The sequence below is a fragment of the Protopterus annectens genome, chromosome 14.part0 (genome assembly GCF_019279795.1).
Source record: "Protopterus annectens isolate FY-2018-M chromosome 14.part0, PAN1.0, whole genome shotgun sequence".
Classification (NCBI taxonomy): domain Eukaryota; kingdom Metazoa; phylum Chordata; order Ceratodontiformes; family Protopteridae; genus Protopterus; species Protopterus annectens.
This window is the reverse complement of record NC_056748.1, coordinates 809818174-809834870: the sequence shown is the minus strand read 5'-3', so window position 1 is coordinate 809834870 and position 16697 is coordinate 809818174. Positions and strand designations below refer to the sequence as shown.

At 40.7% G+C, this 16697-nt stretch overlaps 1 protein-coding gene across 2 annotated transcripts in view; it reads right to left on the bottom strand.

Moving 5' to 3' along the window:
* The window catches only part of AS3MT (arsenite methyltransferase), a gene marked incomplete at its 5' end in the record, with an annotated part of 471486 nt that overhangs the window by 278836 nt on the left and 175953 nt on the right, over positions 1 to 16697 (bottom strand).

The window sequence follows — 16697 nt, the reverse complement described above, 5'->3', positions numbered from 1 at the left end:
CATCTCTCCAATAAGTTCTGCTTTCTTAGTCACACTGTTCAATATAGTGTGACAAAACCCACAAAACTAAACTCTCTAATTGACATTATTAACAACTTTAGAAAAATAATATACTCAAATGCAGTTATCAAATCCTGGTTTGACCTAATAATCCCCCTTTAAAATCACAAAAACCTTCCAGGATAAGCTTCACATTGACATATTTAATGAATGGGAAACTAAACATTTTATTTGTTGGAAGCAATGTATTAAGGACCTAGAAACTTTACAACATCAGCAAATTATGAAAGACTATAACTTATCATCACAAGATAGGTTATTACTACAAAGTATAATTGCTTATTCTCAAGACGTATGCAGAATTATTCAGAACTCTTCATATTTAGATCAACCTCCCTTAGTCACTCTCATATCTGAAATATTATTTAATGATCAACAGTTTGACAATAGTATCCAAATTATACACCATTTTCTTAAGTTACAGGTCCATTTTAAAAACTAAGCAATGGAACACAATAACTAAAGGCCTTCCTCGTAGTCTCTTCCAGACAGAAAAACTTAAAATTCTATCTTCAGTAAAATTCACTTCTTGGGAGTCAATACTGGAGTGTATTTACTTGGAAGTATTTACACACAACATTTTTAACTCCTGACAAAATTGCTAAACTCAAAAAAAAAATTGAACATCATTTGCTGGAGATGTCTAACATCATGTAATGCAGACTGGGTCCATATTTTTCTATGACTGCTCTACACTAAGGAATTTTTGGAGAGATATTGATGATTTTCTTTTAGCTTTATTTTCAGATAACTTCACATTAACTAAAACTTTAATTTTTCTTAATGTTGATGTTAGCAGTAGCCAGGAAATGTATTACAAGGAAATGGACCACCACCACCTTTCAGTCTTGGTGAATTTCTCTCCTTACTAAATGAAACCATAAACAAGGAAGTCAGAACTAAAGAACTTGGAATATATCCAAGGAGTTTTACTACAAATCCATGGACAAAGGTTTCAAACCTAATTAAGACTTTCCAAACTGATTTTTAACCCTGTTTAATCATTATTTGTTTCCTTCACTGAAAGTTTTTTCTTAAAATATTTGTACTATTCAAACATTTTTCAGGCCTATGTAAATAATGCAAATAGTTGCTTTAGTTTCATTGTTAAAAGTTGTCTGTTCAGTGTAATCAATGTATTAGACAGTGTTTATTCACTTATTTTAACCTTAATAAAAATATTGGGAAAAAAACACAGAAATAGAGCATTTAAAATGAATCCAGTTATTTTTAAAATATATCCATGTAGCATTTATATTTATTATCTTTTAAAAAGTGGAATGATGACAATAAGAAAAGAAAAGAGGAGTGTACAGTGGGAAGAAAAAAAAAGTAGGCACCTGGTACTAATCTCTGTTTTGTGGCCTCTTGTGGTCATCCTAATTATAGTTCAGTGAAAGTGGTATCCTTTATATAAATACAATATAAATATAATATACTCATGTAACAGATCAAAGTACAGAGGAGTATGTCATTTACAGTGATGAAAATGCAAACAACATTACTGGTTTTAATGTGTTGTGAAAGAAGCTGAAAAAAACTAATATAACTTTAATAACAACAAATTAGACAATTATTGTTATGCAGAATACTTCTGATAAGCAAAGTACCACCTATTACAACAATGGAACTTCTAGAGTTTCTCTGGTTCTGTAACATCCTACCTATTATACTGTACACACAAATTTTACACACTATCAGACTGGATTTTTGATTATTCAGTCTAAATTTCAGGACTTGGCTTTGTGAGCCCTGATATTTTAAAAGGTTACTTTCCTTAACCAATCCATTATTGTCACTGACCTAATATATTGTTTCATAGGGTCTATATTATATTGGTGAACACTCGAAATTGCAAACGCTATATAATCGACCCAAACAGTCCAAAAATGCAAAATGTTGAACTGTGCCCCCCACACACCCCCTACTTAAATATACCAACTCCAAGATCGCACCACAGTGGAGGAAATGGCAAAGTCCCGAAAACAGCCTATTTACATTAATGTTAAAGCCAAGTAATTTGAATTACTATCCGAGAATCCTTGATTTTATAGTAAAATTAAAAGACTTTAAGGAATGGTGTCTAAAAGAAATAGATCACTATACTGAAAATGATAATAATGAAAACGTTTCAGAAGAAATTCTCTGGGATTCTTTAAAAACTTAACTATATGGAAGAAATGGTACATATATAAAAAAACAGTGGGATACGAAGTTGATGTCTTTGCAATCTAATACAGATGAACCGAATTCCAATTTAAAATCTTACGACAAATCTGTAAATGCTGAGTTGAAAATATTAAATCAGAAATATCTTGATGTACGTCACTATACAATATCAATAAATCTGGAAAAATTTAAATTACAAACTTACTCAAGCCCAAGCTTACACAGGTTGACTGTTAGATCTAAGGAAACAAATAAATTCTAATCATATTAAAGAAATAATTTCCAAACAGCGTGATAAAAATAAAAAGCCATACTAAAATGCTTTAGGAAATATTATGTAGAAATTAATAACAAAGAGACAGACTTAGAAATCAACAATATAAACAATGGACTTTGAAACACAATGTTGTTGTTGGTCTTCTTCCTTCGGCTTTTCCCGGTTAGGGGTTGCCACAGTGGAACTCCGGTCCACTAATGATTGGCAGTAGATTTGTTTTTTTTTTAAGAGTGCCGAGGTGCCAGCTCGACACCCAACCTTCAACGAAGGCACGCCCATTATACGCATGTCTTTCGAACACCACAAGGTTTAAATTAAACAAAGATACAAAATTGATAAGTCATTCTCCTTTAAGACGTTAAAAAATCAAATTAATAATCCTAAACCAAATAAAGCCCCTGGTCTTGATTTTATAATCCCAGAATTATACAAATTATTCCCAGGGAACATTTTAAATATCCTACTAAAAGTTTTTGAACAACTTAAACATATGCTAACCATCTCCCCTGGAAATATTCCCTGATATCTCCTATCTTGAACCCAAATAACGATTCTAACATATGTTCTTCTTACCATCCTATTTCATTATTAAATGTTGATTATAAAATATTTGTCTATTCTTGTAAAAAGACTGAACCTTATGTCAGGATTAATAAATGATGATCAGACTGGTTTTATACTACACAGAAAGTTTCATGATAACATAATTAGGCTTAATACATTAATAGATCTGGCTAACAAAAAAGAACTAATTGCAGTAAGTCTAGATATAAATGAGGTTTTTGATTCTATTATTTGGAAATATTTGTTCAAATCACTTAAACAATATGAATTTTCCCTAGATTTTATAAATCTTATAATTAATCTATATAGTAACTCACTCTCTTTAATTAAAATTGGCTCTTTTCTTTCTAGCCATTTCAAAATATTAAATGGTACAAAACAGAGTTGTTCCTTGTCAGCTCTATTTGCTCAAGCAACTGAATCATTCACAAACTTTATTACAGCTAACAGCAAAATTCAGGGATTCTCGATAGATCAATTTTATTCTTGTAAAATTCAGTTATTTGCAGATGACATTTTAATAGCAAGTGGTGATGTTGAAGCTTCAAAAGAAAAATTTAACTAAGTCTATTAATTACTTTGAAAAAGTGTCAGGCCTAATGTTTAAACCCTGATAAAAACAGAAACTTTACTTATTAACAAAAAAAGTTATTGTTTAAGAAACTATAAGAATTTTATTTGGGAGAATTCAAAAATTATCTTGGAATTGTAATTAAATCTACTGTAAAAGACTCAATAGCAGTAAGTTATAGTAATTTAATAGACACTGTTATTAAAATAATTAATTGCAACACATTTTTTACAATGGAAGATGGACTTGCTTTAATAAAAATGATAATCCTACCAAAATACTTTTATATCTAAAATTGCTAATTAATAAATTCTATTCTTCTTAATTTTCTCTTGTTCCCCAATAAACCAAGAATATCCTTTGATTGACATGTTAAAAGTTGGCAAGAAGATGGGATTAAGTTTTCCAAATGTTGAATTATATACCAAATTCAGTTTTCTGTACTTTCTTGCTGTACTTAACTGTTTTCTGCCTAAACGCAGATTTTCCCGTGTTTATTGTGATTTAAAAGCTTGTTTTTTTCACATATTCTACTTATTTGACTGCCTGCACTTTCAAAATGTTTTTTGTTTAAATAATTTAACTGTTGTAGGCTACACACTAAAGTGTGATAGCCTTTTCTGATCATTTGTAGTCGTTTAAAGCTGTTTTACGTGTATTTTTTACTGTTTTTGCCTCATCTTTTCAAAAACACAAAAAAAAAAAACAAAAAAAAAATTCCTGGTTTCCCGCCTTTCTAAGCTAGTATAGTCCCGTTTTCAGGCTAGTGCTGAATTCAGGGCTGTGATACTAGTTTCTGAGTTGCCCATACCTTACTTGGATAGAAGGAAGTTTCTCTGTTCACCTGTGAGAGGGGGGAGCTTTGAGCAACCTATCTGTCCCTGGAGGAGTGGTTCCAGCCCAGACGTTAGTAGTTTATTGGCCATTTTGGGCTAATTTCTATCTCTTTCATTTCCCTACTATAAAAAACATGTTTGCATGGTTTTGCGCACCAGGCAGCGCCGGTTAACTACTGTTAAATTATTCCCGGCTCCACTAATTCTCCTCTTCATTTTTTCCCTTGAAATTAGTCTAACTCTCAACCTAAGCACTCAAAAAGCATCCTACAGCCTAGCACTTGCTCAGACCTAATAGCAAGCACTAATATACCCTGACACTGATTGCCCAGCAGAGCAAGGCTCTTTATTCACCCTTCACCAACCAAGCGACTAAGCAGCTCACCCTACTATTCAGGCATGACCAAAGGGCAATTTCAGGTGTACTCTCCAGTCCAGCTGGTGAATCTAGGTATCCTGAGGCAATGTTACAACTGCCTCATGTACACAGACAACCCTCTCCTCCTACCACAAAACACTAACATATGCGAGAGATGCAATTATACAGCCAAACTGGAAGTTAAGCTGTCTCCACCCAAGACTGGAACAGACACAGTCAAGAGGAGAAGGTAGCACTTGCACCACTCCTCCAGCCGCACACAGACCTACTAAAACAGTACTGACAAAAAATACACATAAATACACAAAATCATACTCAAGAGGCTCTAAATAAAAACCTGCAAAAGCATCAGAGACCTCCAAAGCAGACACCCAAACAACCTGCACCTCCCGTCACAAACCAGACAACACATAAAACACAAAATCAGTGTGCCGCACAATCACAGCCCTTAAGACGAAATAACATACCTAACACACTAGTAATAGGTGGCTCTATAGTCAGGTACACTGACATCCCACTCACTAGGCTGGACAAGCAGAAGGTTACTGTTAGCTGCCTGTCGGGATCCAGAATCCACCACATAACACAAGCACTCAGGTCAATCCAGAACAAGTACAAATATGACTCTGTCATTGTTCATGTTGGTTTGAATGACCTGAGACGTACCTTCCTGGACTACATGAAAAGAGACATGGAAGAGCTCCCTGATCATGTAGCCCAGGCTGGTATGACCCTGACTAGCATCCTGCCCTCACCAAGAATGATACTTCAGTATAAAGAAAAATGATCAATTTCAATAACTGGCTAAGCTTCTGGTGTCATTCAAAGGGGATCCAGTGTCTGTCAGCCTGAGATGACATGCTCGACAAGCAGCACTGCTTTGCAAAAGACGGCTTGCACCTGTCACCCCTAAGCTTTCGAATACTGGCCAAGGCTCTTGCTACCCCCCATACTGCCTTTTTTAGGCAAGGCTCAAAAGTCAAACCCACCTCCATAAACAGCACAATTAACAAAAAAATGAGGGTTATGCTACTCAACGTCAGGAGTTTAAATCTCAAAATGCACCCCGCTCGATGCACTCCTCAGTATGGAGAATGTCGACATTTGTGCAGTAACTGAAACCTGGTTCAAGGCTCCAGAGAGCACCCCAGCACTACCGGGCTACATCTCATACCACACATTTCGGCCACAGAACACGGCCTGAAACACAAAAGGAGGGGGTGTAACCATATTCATCAAGGATAACTACACCTCCAGGTTAGTGGCACAGCATGATACCTCTGACATCATCCATGTGCAACTAACATCAGGCAAATCTACAATGCAAATTGTGGCCTGCTACAGATCACCCTCAATGACACAAGACCACCAATCTACCTTTCTGGAGACACTGGAAAACATGAAGGTCCTACCAAATACCCTGATATTGGGTGACTTCAATTACCCTACCATTCACTGGGAAAACTCCCAGGCCCAGCGCTTCCTGGAATTCATCAACTCAAATGCCCTGGATCAGCTGCTAAACTCCCCTACCAGAGGTGAAAACATACTGGACCTGGTCATCACCAACATGGGCGACAGGTGTTCCACACCGGAGGTCAACCCGTCACTGGTTAGATCAGACCATAAACTAATCACTCTGGATGTCCACACCCCACCACCACCCCAACTAAGGAAAACACAAAAAAACTTTTCTAAAGCAAACTTCACCTTACTTAAGACAGAGGTGGTACATTTCACAGCCCCCACGCTAAAGGATAACGCTGCCCAAGATGCAGAAACCTTTACAAATGCACTCTATGAGCACCTAGAAGGATGCATGGATCATGCCATCCCTAGCAAAACCAAGATTCACTCCTCTAAGAGAAGGAAACCAGTTTGGTGGACCCCTGCCATAATCAGGCTATACAATAGAAGGATGAAACTAGTTCAGAAAAAAGCAAATCCTAATAAGGAAAGACATCCCTGATCAGTATCAGTAAGAAACTAAAGTCCCTCATGAAATCATCCAAGGCTAACTTCGAAAGAAAAATAGCCAAGGATTCAAAAGATAACCACAAAGCCTTCTTTAGCTATGTTAAGAATCTAAGTGGTAACTCGCAGATATGCACTGAACTGTGCAAAATAGCACAAAATATACTGAACCTACTGATATTGCCAACATCCTGGCAGATAGATTCAGTGCAAACTTCACCCACCACTCACCCCCAAAAGGGCCCACAACAATACCGGAAAAGTGTAGTGTCCCAAAAATCACAGACGCACAGGTGAAAACAGCCCTTTCAAAAGCCAAAATCACAGCGTCAATGGGACCAGATGGTGTCCTAGGCTGTGTCTTGCACAAACTACAGAACAAACCCCCCACCTAAACGCGCTGTTCAACCTCAGCCTCTCCACAGGCTACGTGCCCATAGAACGGCGCACAGCAACGGTTATTTCTCTCCACAAAAGAGGGGCCACAACTGACCCTGGTAACTATCGCCCCATAAGCCGGACTAGCCTGGTCTGCAAGGCTATGGAGGGGATCATCATGGAACTCATTAACAAAGACATTGGGAACTTCCAAACACATGACCCAACTCAGTTCGGCTTTGTTAAGGGCAGATCATGCCTACTAAACCTGGTTGACTTCTTTAAGACAGTCACCAAGGCCATAGACGAGGCAAAGGTGGTTCACACAGCCTACCTTGACCTTGCCAAGGCTTTCGACACCATTCCCCACTCAGCTATTACAGAAAAACTCACCAGCCTGAACATAAACCCCTACGTCACGAGATGGGTTGCCAACTGGCTTACAGACAGAACTCACACGGTAAAAATAGTGGGCTCCAGGTCCGACTCTAAACCAGTCACAAGTGGTGTCCCGCAAGGCTCGGTCCTGGGACCCCTACTGTTCGGCATATACTTCTCAAAAGTAGAGGCAAACACAGGAGGACTATGGCTAACCAAGTTCGCCAATGACTGCAAACTGGGAGCCATAATTGACACTCTGGCTGACACGGATATCCTCCAAAAAGACCTTACTGAGACAGACACCTGGTGTCAAAGTCATGGCCTCAAGCTAAATGCCAAAAAATGCATATTCATCCCATTTGGGAAAAACAAAACACCCACAAATTACCACATAGGTGGTAGCCCCTTTAATACAGAAGATGTAATAAGAGATCTGAGGACCCAGGTAGATAGTAATCTCTCCTTTGACAATCATATTGCCAAAGTAGTTAGGAAATCCTTTAATGTGGCCCATCTAATTGCTAAAGGGTTTGCATCTAGAAATAAAGAGGTTATAGTGCCCCTCTACTCGTCACTCATTAGACCCATCATAGAGTACAATGCCCCATTTGGGATGTACCTCACAAGACACTTCCAACAGCTGGAAAGACCACAAAAGTACCTCACCAAGAGGATTACTGACCTCAAACATATGTCCTATGCAACCCGACTGAAAAAACTCTGGCTCTACTCAGTGGCACATCACTTACTCAGAGGTGATCTCTGCCTGACTTACAAAGCCATGTCCAACTCAGAATTGAAGGACATGCTCCACCTAAAGAAATCCAAGTCACTGTGAGCCACGTGCTCTAGTGAACTAAACCTCGCCACAACAATAAATAGAACATGCTGGAGGGATAGATTCCTGTCACAGAGACTCCCCATGCTTTGGAACAAAATTCCAAACTACATTAGGCAGAGCCCCTCATGAAACCTTGACGAGTGGATGGGTAAGAGAAAATACACCCTTGGGATCACTTCATTGGCTCTGCTTGACAGAGGATCAGTTAATTATTCAATGGGGCGGCGAACACCGACACTCTGGCTAGGCTTATAAATGCCCTCGGGCAGATAGCCTAGAACCTACCTACGAACCTAAATCCATAACCCTCAATTTAATATCAATATAGTAAAATTCCTCTTATCAATCCACTTGGAAATCCATTCAAGAAAGATTAATAAATAATAGTTATATTGTAGAATCTTTCTCTAAATTTGGAATTAATACATTTTACTGGATCTTGAAAGAACTTATGTTTAAATGAAAAGAAAGAACTTATGTTTAAATGAAAAGAAAAAATACTATTCCTCTCCCTTCACTGATTACATCCTTATAAATTTTAAACGATTCATGAATTCTAATTATATAGTTAAAGATTTATTGTTTTTATTGTTCTCTATATCAAATACTGTGGGTTGCTTAGGAACTTTTAATATAAACAAAATGCCAGACCATAGAGATGCAAATTTATCTTTTGGCATCAATTCTTAATCGGAAATAAATCACATAATACAGAATATCTTCTTGCAAGACATTGTTTAGAAAATAATAACTGGTTGACTTTACAATCTGTTACTGAAAAAATCAAAATCTCTATGGATTTTCAAACAAAACATATTCCAAAAATAACTTTTTTCAGAATAAATAGTAACTCAAATAAGTAGAAATCATATGTACCAATAATAAGAGTAGAGATCTGGTTCCACAGATTCATTATTATGGAATTATCAACTAAGATTAATGAGGCCTTTTCTTATGAAGCTAAATGGTTAATTCTTAAATCCATGGGAAAATCTACTTCTTAATATTGGAAAATATATATGTGGAGATTTCTTCACAGGGCTTTTTTTTAACTCCACATAAAGCAGCTTTAATATATAACTATGGGAAAATTATTGTTGGAGGTGTAATGAAGTTTCTAATGCAGACTGGTTCACATAATATTGGACTGTAAAATAGTAATGCCTTTTTAGAAATTTTACCCAAGCTTTGTGGACAAAATGGGGATTGGGGTTGAGAGGATACATTAGACTACCAGGGATATATCTGTAAAGTGGTGTATCCACACCAATGTTGCTATGGAGTCCGGGTGGTGTTGGAGCTATACAGTAGATCACCAGGACTTACTTCTTTTGATGGCACAAACATTACAATAGGAATCAGTAGGGTGGGAGGAACCACAAGATACCAGGGAATGCTGAGTAGGAACAGGTACAAGGAGTGAGTGTGTGTGTGTGTGTGTGTGTGTGTGTGTGTGTGTGTGTGTGTGTGTGTGTGTGTGTGTGTGTTTATGACACAGTGGCTGGAAGGGGGTAGGTTACTACCACAATGTGCAGATCAGCCATTCAGGAAACATGCAGATTTAGCCAATAATGAGGCATTACCTCATCATGGCTAGCAAGTATCTAAACTGCAAATGGGCATGCTGTTCTGGAAGGAGCTTTCTAGCAAGAGCCATAAGGCACTTGCTAGGGACTTTAATGACTTCCTGGAAACATTTCCTGGAAACATTTCCTGGAAACATTTACATATTTTGTATATTTTATTGGGTAGATACAAATAGTTTTCTATATTTATTTTTAAAAATTAATAATCTAACAGTTGACCTCAGATAATGGGTGCGATAAAAGCATGCATCTGATATACCATGGTACTCAATTTACATTTATCTATACTCCTGACACATCAACAATTCATATGTGTGTGTGTGTATGTGTAAATATACACACACACACACACACACACACACACACACACACACACGCACACGCACGCACACTTCTCCTAACATCCATCCACAGCACCATTTTTCCATTTTTTTTACACAGATCCCATATTCAGAGTATGATGAAAACATGTATATAATACACTACATGGATAAAAAAGAAGTTATGTAATCACCATCGTTCCATGTTTGTAGTCCATCTCGCCCTTCATTCTTACTGATGGGATCAGAGCAGCCTATTTAAAAGCTCAAAGTCTTCTAGTTAGCTTGTGGCTAGGTAGGTATCCCATGGTGCACCAGTACAATCCCCAGATCTTGTTTGCTGCTAACTAGGAAAATAATAAATATACAGAAAGAAGCCAATAATAAAAGGTCTCCAGTGAATAATGAAAACAATAGTTTTCTGTCTCCAGATACTTCCAGAATGGGGGTAGGACAGTGGGTTCGTAAGAATGAAGGGCGAGGTGGACTACAAACATGGAACGTTATGGCGAGTACATAACTTCTTTATGTTCTGTAGTCCTATCTCACCTTCATTCTTATTGATGGGATAGCGTCCCTAGCACCTTATTCTTGGGTGGCTCAAGGAAAAATACTCCTGAGTACCGTGGAACCAAAGGATGCTCTACCCCTGGAGGTTAAATCCAATTTGTAATGAGTAACAAATGTGTGAGGGGTAGCCCAAGTTGCTGCTGCACAGATATTATCAAGTGGGACCCTGGCTTGAAAGGCTGCAGAGGTAGACTGAGATCTCATAGAATGAGCCTTAATTCTGAAAGGTAAAGGCTTACCCTCAGAGGTGTAAATGTAAGCTATACAGATAGAGATCCAGTTTGAGAGGGTCACTTTAGAAACTGATAAACCTGACCTGAATTTGGAGAAGAAAATAAATAATTGATCTGACTTCCTGAATTCCTTAGTCTGGTGCAAATAAAAACGTAATTGTCTATGAACATCCAACTGATGAAACCTGTATTCTGCTGCGTTGGAATAATTTGGGAAGAAGACCGGAAGTTCTATGGATTGGTTCAAAGTGCTATGGGAACAGACCTTGGGGACAAAGGATGGATTAGTATGAAGAGATACTCTGTCTTTGTGAAAAATCAGATAAGGGGGTTTTACATACAGTGCTTTTAACTCTGACACCCTTCTGGCAGACGTGACTGCCACCAGAAACAAGGTCTTCCAAAACAGAAATTTCAAAGGCAATGAATGAGAAGTCTCAAAGGACGGACACATCAATTTGGATAGCACAAAATTCAAGTCCTATGAAGCAACAGGTTCCTGAAATGGAGGTCTTAAAGTGTCACCTTTGAGGAAGGTTTTGCACAGTCTATGTGACATTAGATTAGAATCTAGTATGCCTAGATGAAATTTAGAAATCGCTGCCAACTGAACCCTAATAGTGGCAGCCACAGATCGCTGGTGGAAAAGCTCAAAGAGGCATTCCAAAACCACCGGAATGGAGGCGGTATAAGGGTCAACATTCTTATTCTCAGCCCTGGTAGAGAATCTCCTCCATTTACAGGAATATAATCTCCTCGTGGAGGGTTTATGAAATGACGTTAGTATATGAGTCACGGAGGGTGAGAAGTCATGAACCCTGACTAGGGATGGAACTGGAGTAGCCAAGCTGTCAAACTGAGGGTGTGTAAAGTGGGATGAAGCGAGCCTGACGTGTGTCAAGAGATCTGGCACTGGGTCCAGAATCCAAGGATCATCTAGGAGAAGAGGCCCAAGAAAGGAGAACCAAACCTGACAAGGCCAGTAAGGAGCAATGCGGATCAGTTTGCTTCCCAGCTGTTTCACTTACCTTGGATATGAGAGAAAAGGGAGGGAAAGCATAAAAGAGACCCAGGGGCCAATCATGAACAAGTGCGTCTCTCGATGACTCCCCGGTGGGGGGATGAGGGAGAAATAGCTGCTGCATTTGGCATGGATCGGGCTGGCAAAGAGATCGCAGCAAGGCTGTCCCCCATCTGCAGAAAATCTGCTTTGCTATTTCCTGTTTCAGAGACCACTTGTAAGGCATCAAAATTGCCCGGCTGAGTTTGTCGGCTATCACGTTGGTTGTCTCCGGGATGTACGTCGCTACCAGAAAGTGCTGGGAAGTTATTGCCCATTTCCAAACTCGAATGGTCTCTCAACAGAGTGGGTATGATCTGGTTCTGCCTTGTTTGTTGATATACCATACTACCGACATGTTGTCTGATTGTATTGCAATCATCCCAAGAGGCAGAAGGTCGTGAAGTGCTTGCAACGTCATGAGCACCACCCTCATCTCTAGAACATTGATCTGTAGGTGAGCCTCATGATCTTGCCATGTGCCTTGGACAGTCCTGCCTAGATAATGCCCCCCACCCTGTGAGGCATCCGTGGTCACAGTGGCAACGTGTTAGTGAGGGACAAATGAGGTGTCCGTGGTTAACTGGTTGGGTTGGGTCCACCAAATGAGGTCCTTCTTGCAAGAGTCTATCAGCAGTATGTGAGGAGTTAATAGTAAATGTTGAAAGGACCACTGGGACGACAGCAGCCACTGAAGAATCCGCATGTGTAATCTGGCTAGCGGCACTAGTAGTATGGTGGAAACCATGGTCCCTAGAAGCTTAAGAACTGTCTTGGCCTTGACTTTTCGTAGGGGGAGAAGACGTTGAATTTGAAGAACCAAATTCTGTGCCCTTTCTACTGGAAGACGAGCCAACATGTCTACTGTCTCTATCTCTACTCCTATAAAAATCACACATTGAGAGGGCAATAAGGCAGATTTTTCCCAAATGATAGTAATCCCCAACTGGGCACAAAGTTGAATGGTACCATCCCTGGTCTGAAGAAGTAGATGCCTGGTGGGGGTGTTAAGGAGCCAGTCGTCCAGATACAGAAACACCTGGAATCTTCAACGTCTCAGGTGAGCTGTCACTACTGCCATACACTTGGTGAACACCCTGAGGGCTGTGGTAAGACCAAAGGGCAGAGTACGAAACTGGTAGTGACTGGCTCCCCAGCCGGAAGCGTAGATGAGACTCCTCAATGCCCTGTCGATTTTTATGTGGTAGTAAGCATCTTGGAGGTCTATTGAGCACATCCAAGTGTCTTTCCCTAGTAACGGGAGCATAGACTGCAGTGTCACCATCCAGAACTTGTCCTTCTTTACTGATTTGTTCTATCTGCTGAGGTCCAAAATGGGCCTCCAGTCACCTGTGCATTTTGGCACTAAAAAGAATCTGGAGTAAGAGTTCTGGATCCTGTTTGGTCTGCTGGAACGGTTTAGATTACTCTTTCTGCCAGCAACTTGTTGACCTCCACAGTTGCCTGATCCCTGTGATTGGGTGGAACATCCGGGATCCTCTTGGGAACACAAGGTGGCAGAGAAAAGGGTATGACATAACCTCTGGTAATTATTCTTTGTACCCATTTGTCTTGAATGATAATTAGCCAGGCTTCTGGATACAAAGATATGTGACCCCTGACCAGCTCCAGAGAAGCACAGTCGGGCCCCACATCAGCAGCGCTGGTAAGGCCGGCCCCAAAATGAATAGTGGCCTCCCTGGTTTTGCGGTCTGCCCCTGCCTCTAGGGCGATGTCTACCATTTCCTCCTCCTCCTCCTCTGCCTCTGAAGAAGTCACCCTGTGCATCTTGGAAAAACCTCTGGGACTTCTTGAACCACATTTTACCATCTCTCTGACCCTTAGGCTATGGTCTAGAGGGGACAGTAAATTGTACTCCCAATGCAGAGAGTGTTTTTCCTTTTTGCTCGCACTGGGTGAATGTGTCCTTTACCTTGGGTCGAAACAATGAAGAACCGAAGGGGGAGTTGGTATAGGTAGACTTGAACTGTTCCGCAAAATTACACAAACGCATCCAGGAATGATGCTTTAGGGAAATCCCTGAACCCGCTGCTCTACTCGCTCCATCGGCTGCATACAAGATAAGCCTCATGGACGAGTTGACAATAGAGTTCAAGGTGGACAACTGGGCAGACACCTTGTCAGGGACTCCCTCAGAGCATGTACCTTGTAGAGATCTCTCTGAAGCCTTGTGAAGTGTGTAAGGTAGTTCAGCGATCTAAGAGTAAATGCCACTGACGAAAAGATATGCTTCCCATATCTGTCCATTGTTCAAGACTCTTTATTCGGCGGATGAACAGAAGAAGAATTTTCTGCTAGCTCCTTCTTAGTGGCCGCCGCCACCACCATGGCATCTATGGAAGCAGCTTTAGACAAAAATTCCTTTTCCCTGGGCGCAGAAAGAAACTTATTTGGTCTCCTGGGGACTGGCTGCATGGCATCAGGAGGATTCCACACCTTCCAACTAACAAGCTCCATCAATTTGAAGGGTGGAGACACCCAAGAAGCTAAAGGTTGAGACCCAAAAGCCTTCAGGTACATGGACTCCTCATCAGAAGGGGTGACAGTGGGCCAACCGCACCTCTGCTTAAGGATTTCCAGGATGTCTATGAAGGAGACATCATCAGAGGATGACTTGGGGGACCCTTCTGACTCTTCAAGGTCGATGTCCGAGGTAAGTGACTCGTCCTGGGAGTCTACATGCTTCCTCTTGTATGTTCTCTTCCATGGGGGCTCCTCAGAAGGATATTTCAGGGAAGTCTCGGAAGAATGGGGACCACCAGCCGGTGGCTCCTGAGGCTGCGGGTCTCTGCTGTCCAGAGAGTGAGTAGGATCCGAGACAAAAGTAGGTGCCCTAGGGGGCAGAGTGTCGGTGCTCCTGGTAGGAGCTGATGATCGGGACAGCACACTCCTCGTCATGTCGAATGCCAACCTCTCCGGCTCCGAAGACCTCTTCGGCTCCATGGAGACCGAGGATGCCATCGGCTCAGATATAGACATAGGGTCCAAGCTCACCCTCACCGACATGCCGAGAGGAAGGCTCAGAATTGAAGAGTTTCAGTTCCAGGTGTCCCTGTTGGGGCAGATCGGGGAGCTTCAGCTCCTAGACACCACGGATGGCACCAAGAGTGTCGGAGTGGAACTCTGCTCCGAAACAACCTCAGGGGGAGCACGAACCAAGGGTTCCACCAGCGGTACCAAACACTCCAGCTCTGAAAGACCAGCATGGCTTGGAGGAGGAATCACCGAAGGTGAGACAGAGTCAAGTGGCCCCAGAGCCAACTGGGTTGGAGCCAATAACAATTTAGGTAAGGCAGATGACTTCAGAAGTCTCAGCACTACCCCTCTCCATATCTTCTTCTGATAAACTCCTGGAAGACAGAGTAGAATGGGATCTCTGTAATATGAGTGACCTTAATGTAGGGGAGACCAGTAAAGGATCCATAGACAAGCTCCATTGAATACTCTCAGTGGTCGGTAATGAACTACTTGGTGCCGACCCTGTAACCACAGTAGTAGAACCCTCGATTGGCTCCGAACTCAGTGGGGGCCAATGAGGCAGCAATTTTGTCAGACTTAGTAATTTTAAGAGGCGGCTCCGAGACACCAGCCGGTGCCAGGGAGGGCCTCTTAGAGGATTTGGATTTCTCCTTTTGAGATCCCTGAGATCTAGCAGAGGAGAAACAGCTAGCCAGATCTTCAAAAGAAGGCTTTAGGAGACCTTTTAGTATGACCTTATTTTTTTTCTCTCTTGCAATACCCCATAGCACTAAAAGAGTGGCAAAATAAGCAGGTTTCCTGTAAGTGGATGGCCCCAAGACAGTATACGCAGTTACTGTGGCCATCCGTTATAGACATCTTCTGTGAGCATGTCATGCATTTTTTAAAGCCAGATGGCTTATGATCCTTGACTTCCTTAGACATCTCACAGAAGATTGAACTTACACACACACACAGGAAGGAAAGAGGGAGGACTAGGTCCTCTAACTTAAACGGGCCTAGCCCTAAAGAAGCCGATAAAGACACACCACGAGGACTAGGTCCTCTAACTTAAATGGGCCTAGCCCTGGTAGAGAAGAAGGAAAACAGATCTTTTAACTAAAACTGACCTAGGGGTTACAAAAACAAGTAGGGAGCCTAACGTACACACACACTAGAGCAGGAATACAAGTCTAATTAGTGGAAAAAATAAAAAATGAGAACGAAGGTCAACAGAACCTCGTTCTGTCTGCAATACTATTAACTGTAAATATTAACAAGTGGAAGCTCCGCAAGTAAAGCTATTACTTATAATATTTAAGAAAGCACACACAGCGTAAACTAAGTGCAAAAGGCGCCTACAAATACTAATACGAATAGTATGAAAACCAGGAATGTGGATGTCTTATACATATATATATATATATATCTATATAAAAAACCCAGTGAAACAACTGGCACACAGGATACCAAAGTACTATAGGGCCAACGGCCAACTGTACTCAAAGAAACTGCGCAC